Below are 20597 nucleotides of genomic sequence, written 5' to 3'. Positions count from 1 at the left end.
TTCGTCCAGATGCTCCGGTACCCTCCCACAGACCAAAGATGTGCAGGTTAGGTGGATTGGCCATACTAAATTGCCACTAAGTGTCCAAAAGGTTAGGATGGGTTACGGGAATAGGGTGGAGGTGAGGGCTTAAGTAGAGTGCTCTTTCCAAGGGCTGGTGCAGATTCAATGGGCCAAATAGCCTCCTTCAGCACTGTAAATTCTACCTATGAGCCTGGAGCACCAAAGGGGTGCATTTAAAAGACAGACTGAAGCAATGGCCGTCTGAGCCAGGCCACCCAAATATTGAGGGGGACATCTGAAGTCCATGGACTTGACATCAAGTCACTACCTACGACTGCCCCCGGCACGGGAAGCCTGACGAGCAACAAGCACGACAGTTTCCAATGGTTTTGCAGTGTTTATTGAGTATCCCACTCCCCCTCTGCCACCATGGTGCCCAGTTTACATTTGTCAATACTTCGCCCACAAGACCTCCGCCTGAGAGGAGCAGAGCATCATGGAAGCGCGGAGCATACTGTGTCTAACCTGCTAATCACATTTAATTGCATGCAAATGCTGGATTTGCATCCGCAATCCTGATTATCGCCACCAGCAATGGACTCCGGAGCATGGTGCCGGAATCGGCATCCGGCACAGACCTCGATTTCACTCGATTGCGGTTTGCGCTTCCAGTGTCGCAAGGGGGAGAATTCCGCCCCATGTTTTTGCCTGAACATGGAATCAGCCTTTCCAGCTCGCTTTCAGTTCCTCGTTCTGCTTTTGATGAACAAAGCATTTGCTTCTTCACCCGCAATTTGGATACTCTATACTGACCTTTGAAATGCACCATCCTTTAGTGCACCCAATAACCATCCACACCAATCTCCGCCCTCCCCCCCCCAAACACACACACACACACACATGGAAACCAAAAGCTTTGAAGTGAAGTCTTTAACAAAGGCAAGAATACTCTACATCCTCATGCATAAAATCATTCCACTCAGGTTGAGAAAGTGCAATTTTCACAACAATAAGCAGCTGTCATCACTACAATTATATAAAGAGGACAGATTTTTCTTCACTCACTGTATGCCAGAGATCACAGCTAAAACCTTAGGAACAAATGTTACCAGTGTTTCGCAAAGCATGTATCCATTATTTGTATTCCTGTTTCCAAAGATTGACAAATTGATTGCAACCTTATTTTACCAAGTCATAGATCAACACTATTTTTAGAATAATGGTTTTGATTCTGAGTTAACACCAAGTGTACTTTAGATGCACTGCACATATAGGTCCATTGCCGTATATTAAAAAAGGGAAAAAGATTCAATCTTACTTCATGCCAACAAGACATAAATACTTGTTGTTTTGAATTTATCAAGGCATTGACCTCTCCCCATGTCAAACATCACAACAGCTTAGTTCACATCAAAAGACACAGCAATAACTCATTATTGAACATTTACATATGCTATTTCCAGAGGAAAACAGCAGGCTCAGAACAACATTCTCAACAGATGTCAAATCCCTGAACTTCATCCAAGAGATGACAGCTGTGGGGACTTTTACTTTATTTCACAGCATTATAAAATATGTTTGAATTTTGGACAATAAAGCATCAAAAGTCAGAAATGTTTTGCTAAAGAAATAGGGCATGAGGATATTTATATATCAGATGGATTTTCAATTGGAGATATTTTAATCCCAGTTATATCATCAGTGTTAAAATAACACCAAACAGAAAATCTATTGTTTAGCCAAATTCTGGGGAAAAAATAGACTCAGGGCCCATTTATTTGACAGTTGCAAGTTGTATCATTTGAAAATCGCTTATTCTCACAAGTAGGCTTCAAATAAAGTTACTGTGAAAAGCCCCTAGTCGCCACATTCCGGCACCTATTCAGGGAGGCTGGTACAGGAATTGAACGGTGCTGCTGGCCTGCCTTGGTGTGCTTTAAAAGCCAGTGATTTAGCCCAGTGTGCTAAACCAGGGGAATTGCTTTGCTTTGCATTTTAAGGACTGTTACTGTTCATGAATGGAATTTTTGGGAGTAATTTCAATTGTGGGATATGGTTGGGTGAAAGATTCATCCCACCGCAGATGCCCGTTTTCAGTTTAATAGAGGCAATGGGCAACCAACCTGACCCCAGGAGTTGGGTTCATTATTTAAATATTATAATGAGGCTGGGAACCTCGCCTACAATCCGGTGTACAGGTTTAAAATTGTCCAACTGGATTTCCCAGGACTTGGGAAAGTCAGCAGATCTGAGGAGGTGAGGATGGTTTCAGGGCAAGTGGATGAGGAGTACTTCTCCCACCCACCGTCCATTTATGTTTAACTCCTTCCTTGGGATTGGACCCTGTCCTCAGACACACCCCCATCCAAGGTGCCCCCCACACACCTCACCATCGAAGGTTTTGCACCCCCCGCCCCCGATCCACAGTTTTGGACTCCCACTGGTAGCTACGGGCTTCTTAACTGTAGCCTTGGCTTCTCTGGAGTGTTCCATGCCAAAGGAGGAGCCTGTCAATCAAGCAAGGATTCCATCAAACAGAGATTCCAAATCAAGGGATGCTGGCTTTGGTTGGGACGGGGTCGGAGTGGAGTCCGACCAAAAGACGGTTAAATGAGGCTCAATGTTTAAAATAGCCTGGACATCAGCCAATGAATACATGGGAGACACCTCACCTGCCCTTAGGTTAAAATCTTAACATTCTTTCCCATCGCTTTCAGATGAACACACTGGCCAGAATGTTCCAGCCCCACCCACTGGTGGGATCTCACCAAAGTCAATGGACTTTTGATTTGCTCGCTGCCTCATCTGCAAGGGAGCCCGCCATGGCGGGGGCTGGCAAATTCCGGCCTCCCATGATACCAGTGTGACATTTTTCTTTTTCATAAAAGCCACCCGTATTTATAGCTTTTCTGAGCAAGGCTGTCAATTAAATCTCAATCCATGCCATGAGTTTTCACTGAGCTGAGGTGGTTCAGACACACAACACAGACTGAGAGAGAAGGTTCACCCTATTTATCTCTTCTAGTTTCAACCCCAAGCCCCAGAAGTAGAAAAATTATGTGCTAATCCAATGTGCCAATAAGTACTGAGCAGATGAGAAGTATAAGGACGAGATGTTCAACCCAGTGGACAAAGAAGATCCCATGACACTATTTCGAAGATGAGTCAGGGAGTTTTATTTGGTGTACTGACCAACATTTTCAACCAACATCATTCAAACATATTAATATTCAATATAATTAAGGCTGAGACAGGCAAGTTTTTGATTCCCATGGGAATCAAAGGATATGGGAATAGGCAAGAAAGTGAAGTTGAAAGCAAAGGTCAGCCATGATCATATTAAATGCCTCTATAAGCCACATGGTCTTCTCCTGCTCTCGTTTCTTATGTTCTTATATTAACCAACTATTTCTTCTAGGTGAATTAAGTTTATTAAAAAAAATGTTTCCCCAAAAATGTTTGAGCAAGCTAAACTGGTACCAAGATTAATGGCAAATGTCTCAACAAAGCAGAACAGAACATTATCGCCTTGGTCCTCTTCGTCTTCTTGCTCACGCCTCAAGCACTAACTGCTTGACGACTTTGGGCTCATCATCAGCAAGCATGTGTCCAACGGGAAGCTGACTGGGAGAACACAGTAGCGGATGTTGTTTCCACAGAGCTGTAAAGGTTTTCTGTCTCTAATTGCATCTTCACAGCTTTCAGATGGGTATTCATTACTGACATCCCACACCAATGATAGTCCAATGAACCTGCGTTCCATTCCTCAGCTCACTGGTCGCAGTCTCCTGGCACAACTTAATCTAAAACATCACTTTTTGTGGGATCTTGTTGTGTAAATCAGCTACTGTGTTCTCCATATGACAGAAGTGACAACACTTCAAAGGTTTTTCTGTGTAGAAACCCCAATATTTATTGGGACCATGTTTGGATGGTGGATGGGGAGGAGGACTTATTGTCAGTTCCCTCAACACAATGGTATTAGGTTTTCAGTCCATGGTGTGTATGTTTCTTTTCAACTGTTTCCTGCCTGAAATTCGGCCTGATTGATAGGATTGGCTATCTACCATGTTACAGATCGTGGCAAAAGATAGTTGGGGATCAAGAGATCGGGGTGGGGCACGAAATGGGGGCAGTTCATCAGTGGCGGGGCCAATGATCATATAAGGGTAAATGATTTGGGGAAATTCAATGAGATTGTGGAAATAGGGGGTGTTGTTTACAGGTAAGTTTATTGCGACCAGAGTTAGCCGGTCCCACCAATGTTAAGATTGGGGCAACCCGCCCACAACCCAGACAGCGGCCCTACAGCAATTTAACACTGGGAATAGTTTTAATTGCTTCAAGGCAAATCTTCTGCCCCCCCCCCCCCCCCGCCGCGCCCCCCCCCCACCACCACCGCACCCCCCCCCCCCCCCCCCCCCCCCCACTCTCAGTAGGAAATCCTATCTTAGAGAACTGCCAGCCAATCAGATGACCATCTGCTCTTTAGTCCCAGCAACAACACAGAAACCAGTCACCACTGTTAGGACTACAGGTAGTTCCACCGTGCCAAAAAGGCTCAGATAAGTCTGGGTTTGGGGGTCTTATCAGGGTTTGCCAAACTGGCCTCAGTGAGGGGGGTGCAGGCTGTGTTCAAGAGGCCAGGGATAGGGTGAAGGAGAGGGCTGACCAGGGGGACCATAAAGAAGGTTCCTCCCCCCTCCTTGCTCTGCCACAACCCATGCTGCTAAGATTGCCAGTCTTTCTGCATAGCATGGGACTACCCTACCATCGGTATGATAGCAGCAGGATAAGGCCTTTAAGTGGTCGTTGATTGAACATTTTTTACAAATTCATTTTTATGGGATGTTGGCTTCGCTAGCTAGGCCAGCATTTGTTGACCATCCCAATTGCCCTTGACAAGGATGCTGAGCTGCTTTCTTGAACCGTTGCACTCCATGGTCGTGATTTAATGCTGTACCCGAAAAGCAGAGCACCGTGGCGCAGCATGGCCGATAAAAGCTGGGAGACCCCGTTCCTGGGATCTACCTGGCTCGCCATAACTTGTGAGATCTAATGCGATCTCACGAGACGTGGGGATGTGAATCCCACCCATTGTGGCCGGTATCACCTTTTAGCAAATCTGCATATTAAAGCGAGGCAGCTAGTCTCAATTTAATGTGCAGATTCCCGAGGTGTCCGAAGGGTGGAATCATCTCCCTCACCTCAGAAACCTCAGGCGAGCGCCATTCAGTATTGGTCTCCAGGAACAGGGACCAGATGGAGCAGCACTCCTAGGGTCCTCTCGGGGGATCGGAGGCCCCCAGGTGCATGCCCTTTGGGCAGGTTGGCACCCTGGCAGTGCCACCTGGATACCAGCCTGGCATGGTCAAGGTGTCCATGTGTTGCTGCCAGGGGTGGTGCTGCCCACTTAGCATTTTTTGCCCAGGTGCGATCAGACTGGGGTGACGAGAACCGGAGCCCTCCCATAGTTTGTTGGGGCTGGGGCGGTTATTTTGTGGGCCTCAAAGATTGGAATACCATTTTAAAATGGTAAGCGGACCACCTCAGTGTACAAAACGGGGCTATGAACGCCCTCGACTGCGATTCCGCGTTGAGGCCCCTTATCATATGCAAGTCGCATTTTCTATCCTTGTGTTTCTCAATGCTGCGCGCGCTGGTAAACACACAGCTAAATGCGCTCGCTGTGGAATTTTGTTCCCATTTAGTTAAACCGTGTCCCATGTGGTGTAGTTGTACCCATAGTGCGTTTGGGGGGAGAGTTTAAGAAATTTGACCGAGTGACAGTGAAGGAACAGCAATGTATTTCCACGTCAGCATGGTGAGTGACTTGGAGGGGAACTATTAGGTGGTGGTGTTCCCCTATGCCTACTGTGCTTGTCCATCTAGCTGGTAGTAGTCATGGAATTGGAAGGTGCTGCCTAAGGAGCCTTGGTGATTTTCTGCAGTGCATCTTGTAGGGATCCTGCTGTGCCACTTGATAGAACTGTTAATTACCCCTTCCATCATTTTACTGATGATTCAGAGTAGATTGATAGGGTGGTAATTGGCCAGGTTGGATTTGCCCTGCTTTTCATATATAGGGCAATTTTGCTGGTAGACGCCAGTGTTGTCGATATGCAGGGACAGCCTCAAAAGGCCCAGGGGCAGGTGGGAAGTCCAATGCTTCTTCGACTTCCCATACAATTTCAGATATGTTGAGGGCAGGCAGGGAGGTGTTTGGAAGGCCACCTGCTGGATTTTATGTTCCACCCCGTTTTCAGCGAGGGACTATGAAATCCAGCCCTTAATTTCAGCTTTATACTGGTCTCCATCTGATATCATTTTGCCACCTGTTAGATCTCATTGTGAACACAGATGCATAATGATCCATCAATCTGTCAATCTGAATCAGGTAATTGGAATTGTGAGGGTACTGTGTTGGAAGTGGCAGTGATATGATTGAACTGATTGGATTCATTATTAGTGGCATGGATTTTGGCACTGTTATAGTTCGATTTGGTTTCAAGATAGGAGTCTTGCTCTTTATGTGTCTTTTCTGAGGGAAGGAAATTGATGGGTTTTAAACAAGTGAGATTACATAAGAGAAGCACAGCACTCAACTAACGCTGCTTTCCAAACCACATTTAAAGGCAGACACCAGCTAATTCGTCAGATGGTTACTGCCTGCAAAGGTTAAGATTAACTAGGGACGTTGTGATATAGTGGCACTTACAGGAAAACCGAGGCTTGGTGTCACTCTTTCGGGAGGCAGTGCAGAGTGGTATTATCACTGGATTAGTAATCCAGAAATTCATGCTAATCCTCTGGAGACCAGGGTACAAATTTCACCACGGCAGATGTTGAAATTTAAATTCAATTAAAATCTGGAATTAAAAGTCTAATGATGACCATGAAACCATTGTCAATTGTCGTTGTAAAAATACCCATCACAAATGTCCTTTAGGGAAGGAAATCTGCCGTCCTTGGCTAGTCTGGTCTACATGTGCCCCCAGACCCACAGCAATGTGGCTGACTCTTAAATGACCTCTGAAATGGACTAACAAGTCATTCAAGTTAAGGGAAATTCGGGATAAATGCTGACCCAGCCAGAAACGGCAATATCCCATGAACAAATAAAAAAAATCTGTTTCTGATTCCATCTTCTTCTAATCTAAAGCTTCACCACATTGCCTACTAATGTGCTGAAAGGATGTATGAAGTAACTGACTGACACATAGCTTTACATTTCCTTTCCTACTGTCCTGCTACAGAAACAGGATACAACTGCCAATTGTGCCATATCAGTATTTTTTCCAAAGCAAAGGGTGGTCATTAGTAACACCTAAGATTGCTAATTGTTTTTATCACTTATACCACATGACTAACTAGTTGTTACCCCACTGATGCCACTTACCTGCTTCTTTCAGCATGATTGGGTTTTGGAAATGCAATGCTGTACTGATTAACTGGCTTTCCATAGTCATGTAAGACTGCTGTGCATCATTCTGCCTCGAGGCAGACATCTTATGATCAGTTCAATAAAAGCTTCTTGCAGGAGGAAACTGGAGCATCCAGAGAAAACCCACGCAGACATGGGCAGAATGTGCAGACTCCGCACAGACAGTGACCCAAGCCGGGAATCGAACCTGGGATCCTGGCGCTGTGAAGCAACAGTGCTAACCACTGTGCTACCGTGCCACCCAAGAGAATCAGTTAGTGTAGCTCAACAGATCATTCCGTACACAAAAAGAAAATGTATAATAGGACAAATATAAAATACACAATGTAAATACATAGACACAGGCATCGGATGAAGATGTGTGAAGAGTTCAGATCAGTCCATATGTCCATCAGTTCATAAGAGGGTCGTTTCGGAGTCTGGTAGCAGCAGGGAAGAAGCTGTTTTTGAATCCATTCGTGCATGTTCTCAGACCTTTGTATCTCCTACCCAATGGAAGAAGTTGGAAGAGTGTGTAAGCCGGGTGGGAGGGGTCTTTGATTATGCTGCTGCTTTCCCCAGGCAGCGGGAGGTGTAGGCAGAGTCAATGGATAGGAGGAGGATTTGTGTGATGGACTGGATGGTGTTCACAACTCTGTAGTTTCTTCCGGTCTTGTGCCGAGCAGTTGCCATACCAGGCTGTGATGCAGCCATGTAGGATACTTTCTATGGTGCATCTGTAAAAGTTGGTAAGAGTCAATGTGGACATGCCAAACTTCCTTAGTTTCCTGAGGAAGTATAGGTGCTGTTGTGCTTTCTTGGTCATAGCGTGATGTGGGTGGACCAGGACAGATTGTTGGTGCTGTGCACACCTAGGAATTTGAAACTGTCAACCATCTCCACCACGTTGATGCTGACAGGGGTGTGTACAGTGCTTTGCTTCCTGAAGTCAATGACCACCTCTTTAGATTTGCTGACATTGAGGGAGAGATTGTTGTTGTTGCACCACTCCACTAGGTTCTCTATCTCCCTTCTGTGTTCTGACTCATCGTTGTTCAAGATCCGAGCCATTAAGGTCGTGTATGGAGTTGTAACCAAATTTAGTTCCAACCTGTAGATGGAGTTGTAACCAAATTTTGCCGTGCGGTCGTGTTAGGGCAGCACGGTAGCATGGTGGTTAGCATAAATGCTTCACAGCTCCAGGGTCCCAGGTTCGATTCCCGGCTGGGTCACTGTCTGTGCGGAGTCTGCACGTCCTCCCCGTGTGTGCGTGGGTTTCCTCCGGGTGCTCTGGTTTCCTCCCACAGTCCAAAGCTGTGCGGGTTAGGTGGATTGGCCATGCTAAATTGCCCGTAGTGTCCTAAAAAGTAAGGTTAAAGGGGGTGTTGGGTTACAGGTATAGGGTGGATACGTGGGTTTGAGTAGGGTGATCATGGCTCGGCACAACATCGAGGGCCGAAGGGCCTGTTCTGTGCTGTACTGTTCTATGTTCTATGTTACTAAAGGGAGATAAGTTTGTAAAGGGAGATTTGTAGGGGGATAAGTACGAAGCCTTGTGGGGCCCCCGGTATTGAGGACAATTGTGGAGGAGGTTTTGTTTATTCTTACTGATTGTGGTGTATGGGACATGAAGGTGAGAATCCAGTTGCAGAGTAAGGAGCCAAGTCCTAGGTTTTGGAGCTTTGATATGAGCTTGGCTGGGATTATGGTGTTGAAGGCGGAGCTGTAGTCAATAAATAGGAATCTGATGTCGGTGTCCTTGTTGTCGGGATTCTCCGGGGATGAGTGTGGGGCCAGGAAGATGGCGTCTGCTGCGGACCGGTTGCAGCGGTAGGCGAATTTCAGTGGATCTAGGCATTGTGGGAGTATGGAGTTGTTGAGGCTCATGACCAAACTCTCAAAGTGCTTCATTACAATGGATGTCAAGGCCACCGGACGGTAGTCATTGAGACACATTGCCTGGTTCTTCTTTGGCACTGGACAATGGTGATCTTCTTGAGGCAGGTGGGGAAGTTGGAACAGAGGAGGGAGAGGTTGAAGATGTCCACGACCACATCTGCCAGTTGGTCCGTGCAGGACCGTTGCACAACCAGGGACCTCGTCCGGATCTGTCGCCTTCCGAGGATTCACTTTCAGGAAAGCCGATTTGACTTTGGAAGCTGTAAAGATGGGTATGGGTGTGTCCGGGGCTGCTGGGGCAATCAACAACAGTTTGATGGTTTCTTGCTCGTACCGAGCACAGAATGTGTTGACTTCATCAGGGAGGGGTCCGCAGATGCCGAAGATTCTGTTCGGCTTCGTTTTGTAGCAAACATAATGATGTTGTTTAAGTCTTGCCACAACCGACAAGAGTCTGTAATGCTAGTCTGTGACTCTAGCTTGGTTTGATATTGTCTTTTGGCATCCCTAATGACTTTGCCGAGGTCGTACCTGGATTTCCTGGATAGGACAGGGTTGCCTGAGTTGAACACCTCAGACCTGGCCTTCAGTATGGCGTCCATGTCCCGATTAAGCCATCTGGTTTCCAGTTGGGAAACGTACCTACTTTCTTTGGTAAGCAGTCATGTACACATTTGCTGATCAAGTCTGTGAGAGTGGTGGCATTCTCGTTTAGGTTGGATGCTGAGTTATTAAATATGGACCAGTCAATTCACTCCAAGCAATCACACAGGAGTTCTTCTGTTGCCTCAGACCAGCACTGCACAACCTTCTTAACTGGATTCTCCTGCTTCAGTTTCTGCTTGTATGCCAGGAGAAGTAGCACCGTCTTATGGTCCAATTTTCTGAAGTCCGGTCGGGGGATGGATCGGAAGGTGCACTTGATTTTTGTGTAGCAGAGGTCAAGTGTGTTCTCACCCCTGGTGGGACAGGAGATGTGTTGGTGGAATTTTGACGGTACACTCTTGAGATTGGTCTTGTTGAAGTTCCCGGGCAAGACGAACAAGGCCTCCGGGTGTTCTGTTTCATAGTTATTTATGGCTGTGTACAATTCGTCCAGTGCCTTCTTCACTTCTGCCTGGGGTGGGATGTAGATTCTTGTGATAATAGCTGAAGTGAACTCATGTGGAAGGGAGTATGGACGGCACTTCAGAGTCAGGTGTTCCAGGTGTGGAGAGCAATAGGTCACCAGGGTCATCATGTCCGAGCACCAGGAGGAGTTGATGAGGAGGCAAACCCCTCCACCCTTCGCTTTGCCTGATTACACCGTGTGTCCATCCGATGTATTCAGAAACCTTCAGGTTGTATGGCACAATCCGGTGAGGCAGGGGTGAGCTATGTCTCTATGAAATAGAGCACACGGTAGAATTTGAATTTCCTCAGAGAGTTGAGACTCGTGCTAAATTCATCCAGCTTATTTTCGATCGCTTGGACGTTTGCCAAGAGTATGCCGGGGAGAGGAGTCTTGAAACCATGTTGATTCTCCGTCCCATCAGCCCCATTTCCCTGTGTGGCGCAACCCCGCTGGCAGTGGGACCCTCCATTCTGAGAGCCTGCCATTGGGGTTTCACATTGTGGCCATCCCATGCCGTCGGGAAACCCGTGGGCGTGAGTGCGATGGCAGCAGAGTGGACGATCCTGCAGAAGGAGAATCCTGCCCAATAGTTTTTTCAACTTTCTGTGTTTCACCATGTGCAAGGTGCAAATGGGTAGGGCTCACACAGCGATGCACCTTGAACAGAAGGCCTTAATTGTCTGCCTAGCTCTTCAAGTGAATGTAAAATTCGCCATAACACCACAGAAATAAAAGAGTCTCTTGTCCTCACCAGTACTTGTCTCTCAACTAATACCGCAAAAACAAGTGAATTGTTTGTTTGCCGTTTGTGGGGCCCTGTTATGTGAAATGTTACCACATTTCCAAAGAAGAGTGAACATATTTTGATAGAAAGCCATTCATTTGCCGCGAATGGCTTTTTGATTCACCGAGGTCATGAAATATCCTACATAAATTTAAGTGTCCTCGTTTCAGCACCGTGGCCTCCTCAAAGGTAGTCAAGAGCTTGTCATTCAGTTCTATTTTCTGGTATTAAGTGCCATCTTGCTGTGAAAGCAAAGTAACCTTGGCATATAATACCATTATGGGTATTATTAAGTGACCATCAGTCAGCTAAATTGTGTCATGGTGCTTTATGTGCAAACCCTGCACTTGCACATTTCAACATCCTCCATCCTTAAGACCTACCTTAAACCTTGCTTCGACAACAAATTTTGGATTATCCTTCATACAATCTCCTTCCTTGGAACATATTTACTACATTAAAAGCATTATATGAATACAAAATGGTGCTTTCGCTGAAGTCTACATTAAAGATGAGTGTCCCACATATTTAAATTGTAAATTACATCCATGATATTTTCCTTTTGGCTTATGCATGGTCAGAAATGTATTATAATCCCAGACCAGAACCCAAAAGCAGCTAGGATACTGGACCCAATCACCAATATTTTAGTTTCTTTGTTAGTCTATGCAGAAAGAATGATTCACTCCAGGAGTTATTGCATGAAGAAATAGGGCTTGGTTATTTTTAAAACAAAACTTTTATTATGAATAGAATATTAAACTTTTAACATCACGCCCAAAAAGAATAGCTTACAATTACCCCTTAAACATTATTACTCAATTTCCCATTAAACAAGAAAGGAAAAATCCAGTTCTTAATCTATCTTACTGTGGGAGAATTGTGGGTTCTGCATCAGGCAGATCAGAATTCAACTTGTCTCTCCAAAGATTTGTCCAAAATACAGCCTCTCTCCACAGCGTTCTCCAAAAAACTGCCTCTTGTCCTGTTCTGTAGACTGGCCAAAGTGAATGGTGAACTACCGAACATTTAGTTTAAATGATTTATTGTAGAACAACTGTGTGGTAATATAACTAGGATAAATAAAATAATAAACTACAAACACTAATTAACTGTTATGGAACTGCTGCAAAATATGTCTATCCTCAAGCACAATCTATTCCCAACTCCCAGACCACAGGGTCACATGATGGGTTTATACTGCCACCTAGTGGTTGGAGGTCGTGCATAACATTATGTACAAACTTGCCTTATGCATATCATCACTCTTTTCTCCACAGCTTTCTCCAAAATCTGCTTCTCTAAAGCTTTGCAAAATGTGTCTCTGCATTCCTTGGCTCCACCCAGCAATGATCTCATCTCCTCAAGCAAAAAAAAGAACGAAAATCACTTGTTGTCACAAGTAGGCTTCAATGAAGTTACTGTGAAAAGCCCCTAGTCGCCACATTCCAGCACCTGTTCGGGGAGGCTGATACGGGAATTGAACCCGCACTGCTGACCTTGGTCTGCTTTACAAGCCACCTATTTAGCCCACTGTGCTAAACCAGCCCCTTCCACTAATTCGCTTTGCATGCTGCATTACTCCCCAGGGACTTACCCAGTCAAGTCACAATCCATTAGCCTATATAGGAAAACACATTCCTTTGTCAATTTCACCTTCTGGTTGTTAAAACACCCAGGTCCTGCAAAACAGAATTTTTTTTTAAACATGGCCATTGCAGTCAAACACACTCTAACCCCAGGCTTTTACCCTTAAATTGCACAACGCTTAGAATCCAATGTTCTTAAAGTCTTCCAATCGTCACAAATAAAAGAGGGATAGTAAAGATGGAACAAGTTTCTTCGTAACACTTTGTTGTATGCATGTGGGGGCCATGAGCGTAATAAATAGATTGGATATATTTTCATAGCTTCTTAAAATAAGTCACCTTCATTCTCAATTGTTCTCAGGTATCAATGGTAATAACCTCAGCATTGACCCAAGCCAGCACACCTTCCTAGAGAACACAAGGAAGCTTTGAAGAACGGGCAGGCATTCCAAAGGAGTCCTGATTGTATTCTTGAGGAGGGTCCCTACTTCAAAACATGTTGGCATGATGTTATCTGGGAAGGTGCATCTGTGTGGAAATCAAGGCATGCCTCCTCACTTGCATTATTAATAGCAGAAAATGCTGGAAAAACTCAACAGGTCTGGCAGCATCTGTGGAGAGAGAAAATAGTTAATGTTTTGAGTCTGTATGACTTCTTCAGAGTTTTCTACGTCAGACATTCGTTTTGCTTTATACAGCTTTTTGAAAGGTTAAAATAGGCATTCAAGCAGTTACAGCCTTTATCAAATCCCATAAGTAGTTAATCAGCTTCAGTGGCTGCATCCTTCAAAGGGTGTTCATCATCTCTAATGCTTATTTTCAACACATGGTACAACATAAGTTGCAAGCTCAACTGACTGTGCAGTCCTGGCCAGTTCAACATTCATCCAATCAGACAGGCCCCTGCATCTGCAAATTGGCACCTCGAAATCACAACTATTAAATTAGAATAATGCAAAAATAGAATAATGGAAGAGAGGGTCACTTTAATTAAAATTCCTTCCACATAACGTAATGGAGCTTATTGAACTAAGCCAGGAGCATCAGAACGATATTTATAAATTCTTCTTTTGAAATTCAGAACACATTGCTCCCAAAACCTGAATTTAAAAATAGCAGGTTCTGACTTAAAATAGCCAAGTTATTGAACGCAGTCACCTTATCCACTGCTGTGATGGATGGTGGACTGCTTTAGTTGATTGCTTATCAGGTCTGCCAAGTACTGGAAATTCACTTGGGCGATAAGCTAACTGTCATTATGCATGGCTTTTGCTGCAACAGCATCAGTTATCAGGCGTAATTAAATCTTAAAATTATTAAAATGTGTGCCAGGCTTTTAGTGAATGCAATAGCCTGTGATAGAAATCTCCCTCACTGAATAAGCAACCATTTGAAAATTATTACATTTTTTCTCTATACCCTGCAACAAAAAAAATCTGTACAATATTTGTAAAATTCTATTAGTATTCAAAGGTTGTTACTGCTGGAATAATTCCAGTAATCCATTTATTTTCGGCTTGCAATGATACAGCTATAGAAATAACCTGGTCCTGATTTATAGTGCCAAATTTTACTTGGCTCTTTATGGGTGCAGGGATTCACAGATGACAAACACAAACTCAAGTTTGCAACATTTTGTGGTGCAGAATAAACGGCCTCAGAAATTGGCATGCTCCAAATCATGTGTGAAACTGCGCAGAATTCATTGTGAAACATATTCTGCTAGGAGCAATACCGATGGTGCAAATGAGATTGTTCATCCATTCACGTTGGCCGGATTCTCTGATCCCTCCGGCAGCACACCCCCTCCCATGCGTATCCCAGCAGCGTAGGGGCTTTAATGGGAACTAACAAGGTGGGAGCAGAAAAATCCACCACCAGCGAATGGAGCGCCATCTCCCACTGCCGCGAATCGCCTTTAGGAAAACATGATTCTCTATTACAATCTATAATCATTCAAATCAGGGGAGAAATTCTCCGACCCCCAGCAGGGTCGGAGAATCGCCTGGTGCTGCCGAAAATCCGGCCCCCGCCATGGCAGAGATTCTCCGGCAGGTGGCAGCGGCGGGAATCACGCCATTCCGATCGGCGAGGCCCCTGCGGCGATTCTCCGGCCCGCGATGGGCCGAAGTCCCGCCGCTGGGAGGCCTCTCCCGCCGCCGAGGTTTGAACCACCTCTGGTAACGGCGGGATCAGCGGCGCGAGCGGGCCCCCGGGGTCCTGGGGGGGGGGGGGGGCGGGGGGCGATCGAACCCCGGGGGGGTGCCCCCACGGTGGCCAGGCCCGCGATCAGGGCCCCCTGCTCAGACTCCGGGCCAGTGCCCTGGGTGCACTTTTTCTCTTCCGCGGCTGCCACTGCCTCCGCCATAGCGGAAGCGGAAGAGAAACCCACATCACCGCATGCGCCGACCGGTGAAAGCCTTTCGGCCAGCCCCGCTGCCGGGGGCGCTTGTTTTTTGCGCCAGTCTTCTGGTGCCAACCGCTCCGGCGCGGGGATAGCCCCCAAAGGTGTGGAGAATTCCCCACCTTTGGGGAGGCCCGGCCCCGGAGTGGTTGGCACCACTCCCCTACGCCGGGACCCCCCGTCACACCGGGCAGGGGAGAATCCCGCCCCTGGTCTCACAGTGAATTCCTTCACTTTCACCAAAACTCTGTCCCATCATGTGTCTCATGTATAGCAAATTGACACGTAACAGACCTTTGGGCATGAGCTGACTAAATATTATCATTCAAGCAAGGTTATTATTTGAGGTGCTGATGAACTGCAGGGTTTTTAGTAGTGAAGATTTATCTACTGTAATTAGACCAAGCGATGGTGTTCTTTGTGTTGATAAATTTAGGATGGTTGGCGTAGTGTTCACAGAGACCACAAAATGGCTTTAATTTGAACAAAGCTATACATTTATTAACACTACTAATTTGGATTCGACACATACTCCTAAATAATACACAGTTGATAATTAACATATAATCTACACTTACCTACAACTAATCACTACACTATTATAAACTATGATCTGCTCTTACTCACACTAACTTTCCTCCACTCTGTACTCTAGCTAACTCATACACGTCTCTCCCCATCAATGTCTTATATACTTGTGACTCTAGCACCATCTAGTGGCTGATCTAGACATTTCATTAACCATTGCAGTTCTTACATTTATAATAATATCACATCCCCCTTTCTTTGAAAATAAAATATTATAAACTTTGTGATATTTTTCTTTGAACATTACATAAACCAGTATTAATCATAAACATGTTATCACATTTTTACATTCATTTGCAAATAACTGTTACATAATTTTGTTGATGATTAATGAATAATTACAACAGTCATTACAGATGTAATCTTTCTGGTGCTTTTCTCTTTCTGTTGATCTTCTCAATAGTGTCTTCAAAGTATTCAATTGATTTCCCATATCTTCTTGCTGTATTGGTATCAAGTAAGGATTGGGAAAATCAATGCCTTTGCGATGCTGGATCGATAACATGTTGAGGTTGAGACTTAATATGATGTTTGATTCGCAACAGTGCTCTTCTGTTTCGCCTGAGGTCAGTCTGAACTAAGTACGATCTTGGTGCGACTTGTCTTAGAACCTTAGCTACATGTTGCCTTCCACCATTAGGATTTTGAATACATACGAAGTCTCCTTCTTCCAATTTATGATGTGGAGATGCCAGCGTTGGACTGGGGTGAGCACAGTAAGAAGTCTTACAACACCAGGTTAAAGTCCAACAGGTTTGATTCAAACACGAGCTTTCGGAGCGCAGCTCCTTCCTCAGCTGCGCTCCGAAAGCTCGTGTTTGAATCAAACCTGTTGGACTTTAACCTGGTGTTGTAAGACTTCTTACTGTGCTCTTCCAATTTAGGTAGAGGTTTTGTCTGCTTGTCGTAGTCTTCTCTTTGTTTCTATTTTCTTGATCTGATACGGTTGTGTATCTCTTGATGATCCATGCCTGGAATTGTTCTCTCAGGTAATGTGTTGTGAATTTTTCTACCTATTAGCATCTGAGCATGTGATAATCCAGATGACAGTGGTGTTGCTCTGTCAACAATACCAAAGATAGATCTCTGTTGTCATCGATCGCTTTACGGAACAATTTCTTGATTATTCCTATGCCCTTTTTTACTTTGCCATTTGATTGAGGATAGCATGGGCTTGATATTTTGTGATTGAAGTTGTATTTCTCTGCAAACTGTATCCACTCCCAGCTTGAGAAACAAGGACCATTATCAGAGACACCGTATAAAGGTTTCCCATGGCGTCCAAAAATGGATTTTGCTTCACCTATGACAGATCTTTCTGTCAAATCATTCAGTGTCATCACCTTGGGATAATTGGTATAATAGTCTATGACGACTAGATAGTCACAACCTTCAAAGTAGAACAAATCCATGCCAACTTTGTTCCATGGATTGGTGATGAATTCAGTTTCTTCCATACTTTTTCTGCACTGCACAGGCTGATGCATTTGGCAGATTGTGCATTCCTGTACATAGTGATCAACATCTCTGTTGATTCCAGGTCAATATACAGATTGTCTTGACCGTCTACGACATTTCTCTATACCCTGATGGTCCTCGTGAATCTGTTGCAATATCCCTTGTCTGAGACTTGGAGGAATCACTATCCTATCTCCTTTGAGTAGGAAACCATCTATTACTGTGAGGTCATCTTTGATATTTCAAAACGCAGATCAACATCCATTGGTCCATCCTTCTTTGAGATATTCATCACCCTCTGGGGCGTCAAATCCTTTTCTGTTTCAGCTTTGAAGATGCATAGTTTTTGGTCAGACATTGATAGCATCTCCGCAATTAATGATGCTCGAGCTTCCACTATGTGTACTATTCTCACCTACAACTAATCATTACACTATTATTAACTTTGATCTGCTCCAACTCACACTATCTTTCCTTCAGTCTGTACTCTAGTTAACTTGTACTCTTCTCCCCCCACAAGGCTTAGTATCAATGTTTTATCTTGATGCTGATCATCTTGTGGCTGATATAGACACTTCATTAACCCTTACATTGGGCACATCTTCGGCCTCTGGGTGCAAGAAGCTACGTTCACCGTGAAGCCATGTTCACCAATGGCTGCCAGTCATAGGGACATACGACATACAAATTAGAACTAGGAGTAGGCCACTTGACCCCTTGAGCCTGCCCTGCCATTCAATGAGATGGTGGTTTATCTGATTGTAACCTTAGCCCCACATTCCTGCTGACTCCCGATAACCTTTCACTCCTTGTTAACCAAGAATCTGCCTTAAAAATATTCAAAGATTTGGCTTCCATTACCTTTTGAGGAAGAGAGTTCCAAAGACTCATGACCCTCAGCGAAAAAAATTCTCCTCACCTCCATCTTAAATGAGCAACCCCGTATTCTGAAATAGTGACCCCTCGTTCAAGATTCTCTGACAAGATGAAACATCTGATCCACATCCACCCAGTCAAGAGCTCACACGATCTTAAATGTTTCAATCACATTGCCTCTTACTCTTCTAAACAGTAGTGGATAAAAGCCCAACCTCTCCAACCTTACCTTATATGACAACCTGCCCATTCCTGGTATTAGTCTCGAAAACATTCTCTGAACTGATGCTAACACATTTACATCTTTCCGCAAGTAAGGAGACCAATATTGTACACATTGTTCCAGATGTGTTCTCACCAATACCCTGTACAACTGAAGTATAACCTCCCTGCTTTTGTAATCAATTCTCCTCACTATAAAGAATAATATTCTATTAGCTGTCCAAATTACTTGCTGGACCTGTATACTAGCCTTTTGTGATGCTTGCACTAGGGCACCCAGATCCCTCTGCACCTCAGAACTCTACAATCTTCCACCATTTAGATAACAAGCCTTTTTATTATTCTCCATGCCAGAATAGAGATTTTCACATTTGCCCACATTATACTCCATTTGCCAGATCTTTCAGCACTTACATAACCTAACTATATCCCTTTATATCCTCATTACATCCTCTTCCTTACTTTCCTATTTACCTTTGTGTCATGAACAAATTTAGCAACCATAACTTCAGTCCCTTCATCCAAGTCATTTATAAAAATTGTAAAAGGTTGAGGCCCCAGCACTGATCCCTGCGGCACACCACTCGTCACATCCTGCCAACCAGAAAAAGACCTATTTATGCAAACCTTCCGTTTCCTGTTAGCTCGCCAATCTTCAATTAAGGCAATATGTTACCCTCTCCACCATGAGGTTTTATTTTCTACAATGATCTTTGATGTGACACCTCAGCAAATGCCTTATCGAAATCTAAGTACAGTACCTCCCCTTTATCCAAAGCACATGTGACACCTTCAAAGAACTCCAATAAATTGGTTCAACATGATTTCCCTGTCATAAAGCCATGCTTGTTTGACCTGGTTGCCTTGAACTTTTCCAAGTGCACTGCTATAACATTTTTAGTAATGGCTCCAACATTTTCGCTATGTAGTTTCCTGCTTGCTATCTCCCTCCTTTTTTGAATAATGGAGTTATATTTTCGACCTTCCAATCTAATGGAACCTTCCCAAATCTAGGGATGGTTTGAAAATTAAAACTAATGCTTCAACAATCTTATTAGCCACATCTTTCAAGATCTTAGGGTGAAGTCCATCTGTACCTGGGGATTTGTCAGCCTGCATACCCAACAATTTGCTCAATATCACTTCCCTGGTGATTGTAATTTTCCTGAGTTCCTCCCTTCTTTCTATTTCCTGATGTACAGCTATATCTGGGATGTTACTTGTGTCCTCTATAGTGAAGACGAATCTTTGGTGAGCACTTGCTAACGAGTAAGATTGTCCATCTAAGAAACTTTGTGCTACTGGTCATGGATTCGGTGGGTCCTTGCGTGGCTGATGAGCGCTATCCTAGAGCCACACCTTCGACTGTACACTTGGCAGCTGATTCCTGGAGGTGGGATCGGTCCTTGGACTCTAGATCGCTGGTGTTCCTTTCTCAAGCTCCTGTTCTGGGCCTCCTCTTGCCATCGGGTGTCCTTGAACAATTGCGTCCCTTGAATCAGGATGTTCCTCCAAGTAGCTCTCTTCTGAGCAAGGATCTCCAGCCATTGACATCTGTGTTGCATTTCTTGAAATAGATCTTTAGGGTGTCTCTGAAGTATTTTCTTTTTTGAGATCCTTCCTTGAGCTGGACAAAGAAAGTTTGCTTTGGCAGTCAGGATTCTAATATCCTAAGCACATGGCTGGCTCAGTGGAGTTGGTTTACAAAGAAACATACATAGAAAATAGAAGCAGGAAGAGGCCATTCAGCCTTTTGAGCCTGCTCCACATTCATTATGATCATGGCTGATCATTGAGTTCAATACCCTGATCCCGCCTGCTCCCCATATCCCATTATCCCTTTAGCCTCAAGACCAATACCTAATTCCTTCTTGAAATTACACAATGTTTTTGCCTCAACTACTTTTTGTGGCAGTGAATTCCACAGATTCACCACTCTCTTGGTGAAGAAATTTCTCCTTACCTCAGTCCTAAAAGGTTTACTCCTTATCCTCAAACTACGTCCCCTAGTTCTGGACTCCCCCCACCATCGGGAGCATTCTTGCTGGATCTGCCCGGTCTAATTCTGTTAGAATTTTTTAAGTTTCTATGAGATCCACTCTCGCTCTTCTAAACTCCAATGAATATAATCCTAACCGATTTAATCTCTCCTCATATGACAGTCCCGCCATCCCAGGAATCAGCCTGGTAAACCCTTGCTACACTCCCTCCATAGCAAGAACATCCTTCCTCAGATA

Source organism: Scyliorhinus canicula, chromosome 10 (assembly GCF_902713615.1).
Source record: "Scyliorhinus canicula chromosome 10, sScyCan1.1, whole genome shotgun sequence".
Lineage (NCBI taxonomy): Eukaryota > Metazoa > Chordata > Chondrichthyes > Carcharhiniformes > Scyliorhinidae > Scyliorhinus > Scyliorhinus canicula.
The sequence above is the reverse complement of the archived record's forward strand: the minus strand, read 5'-3'. Positions refer to the sequence as shown.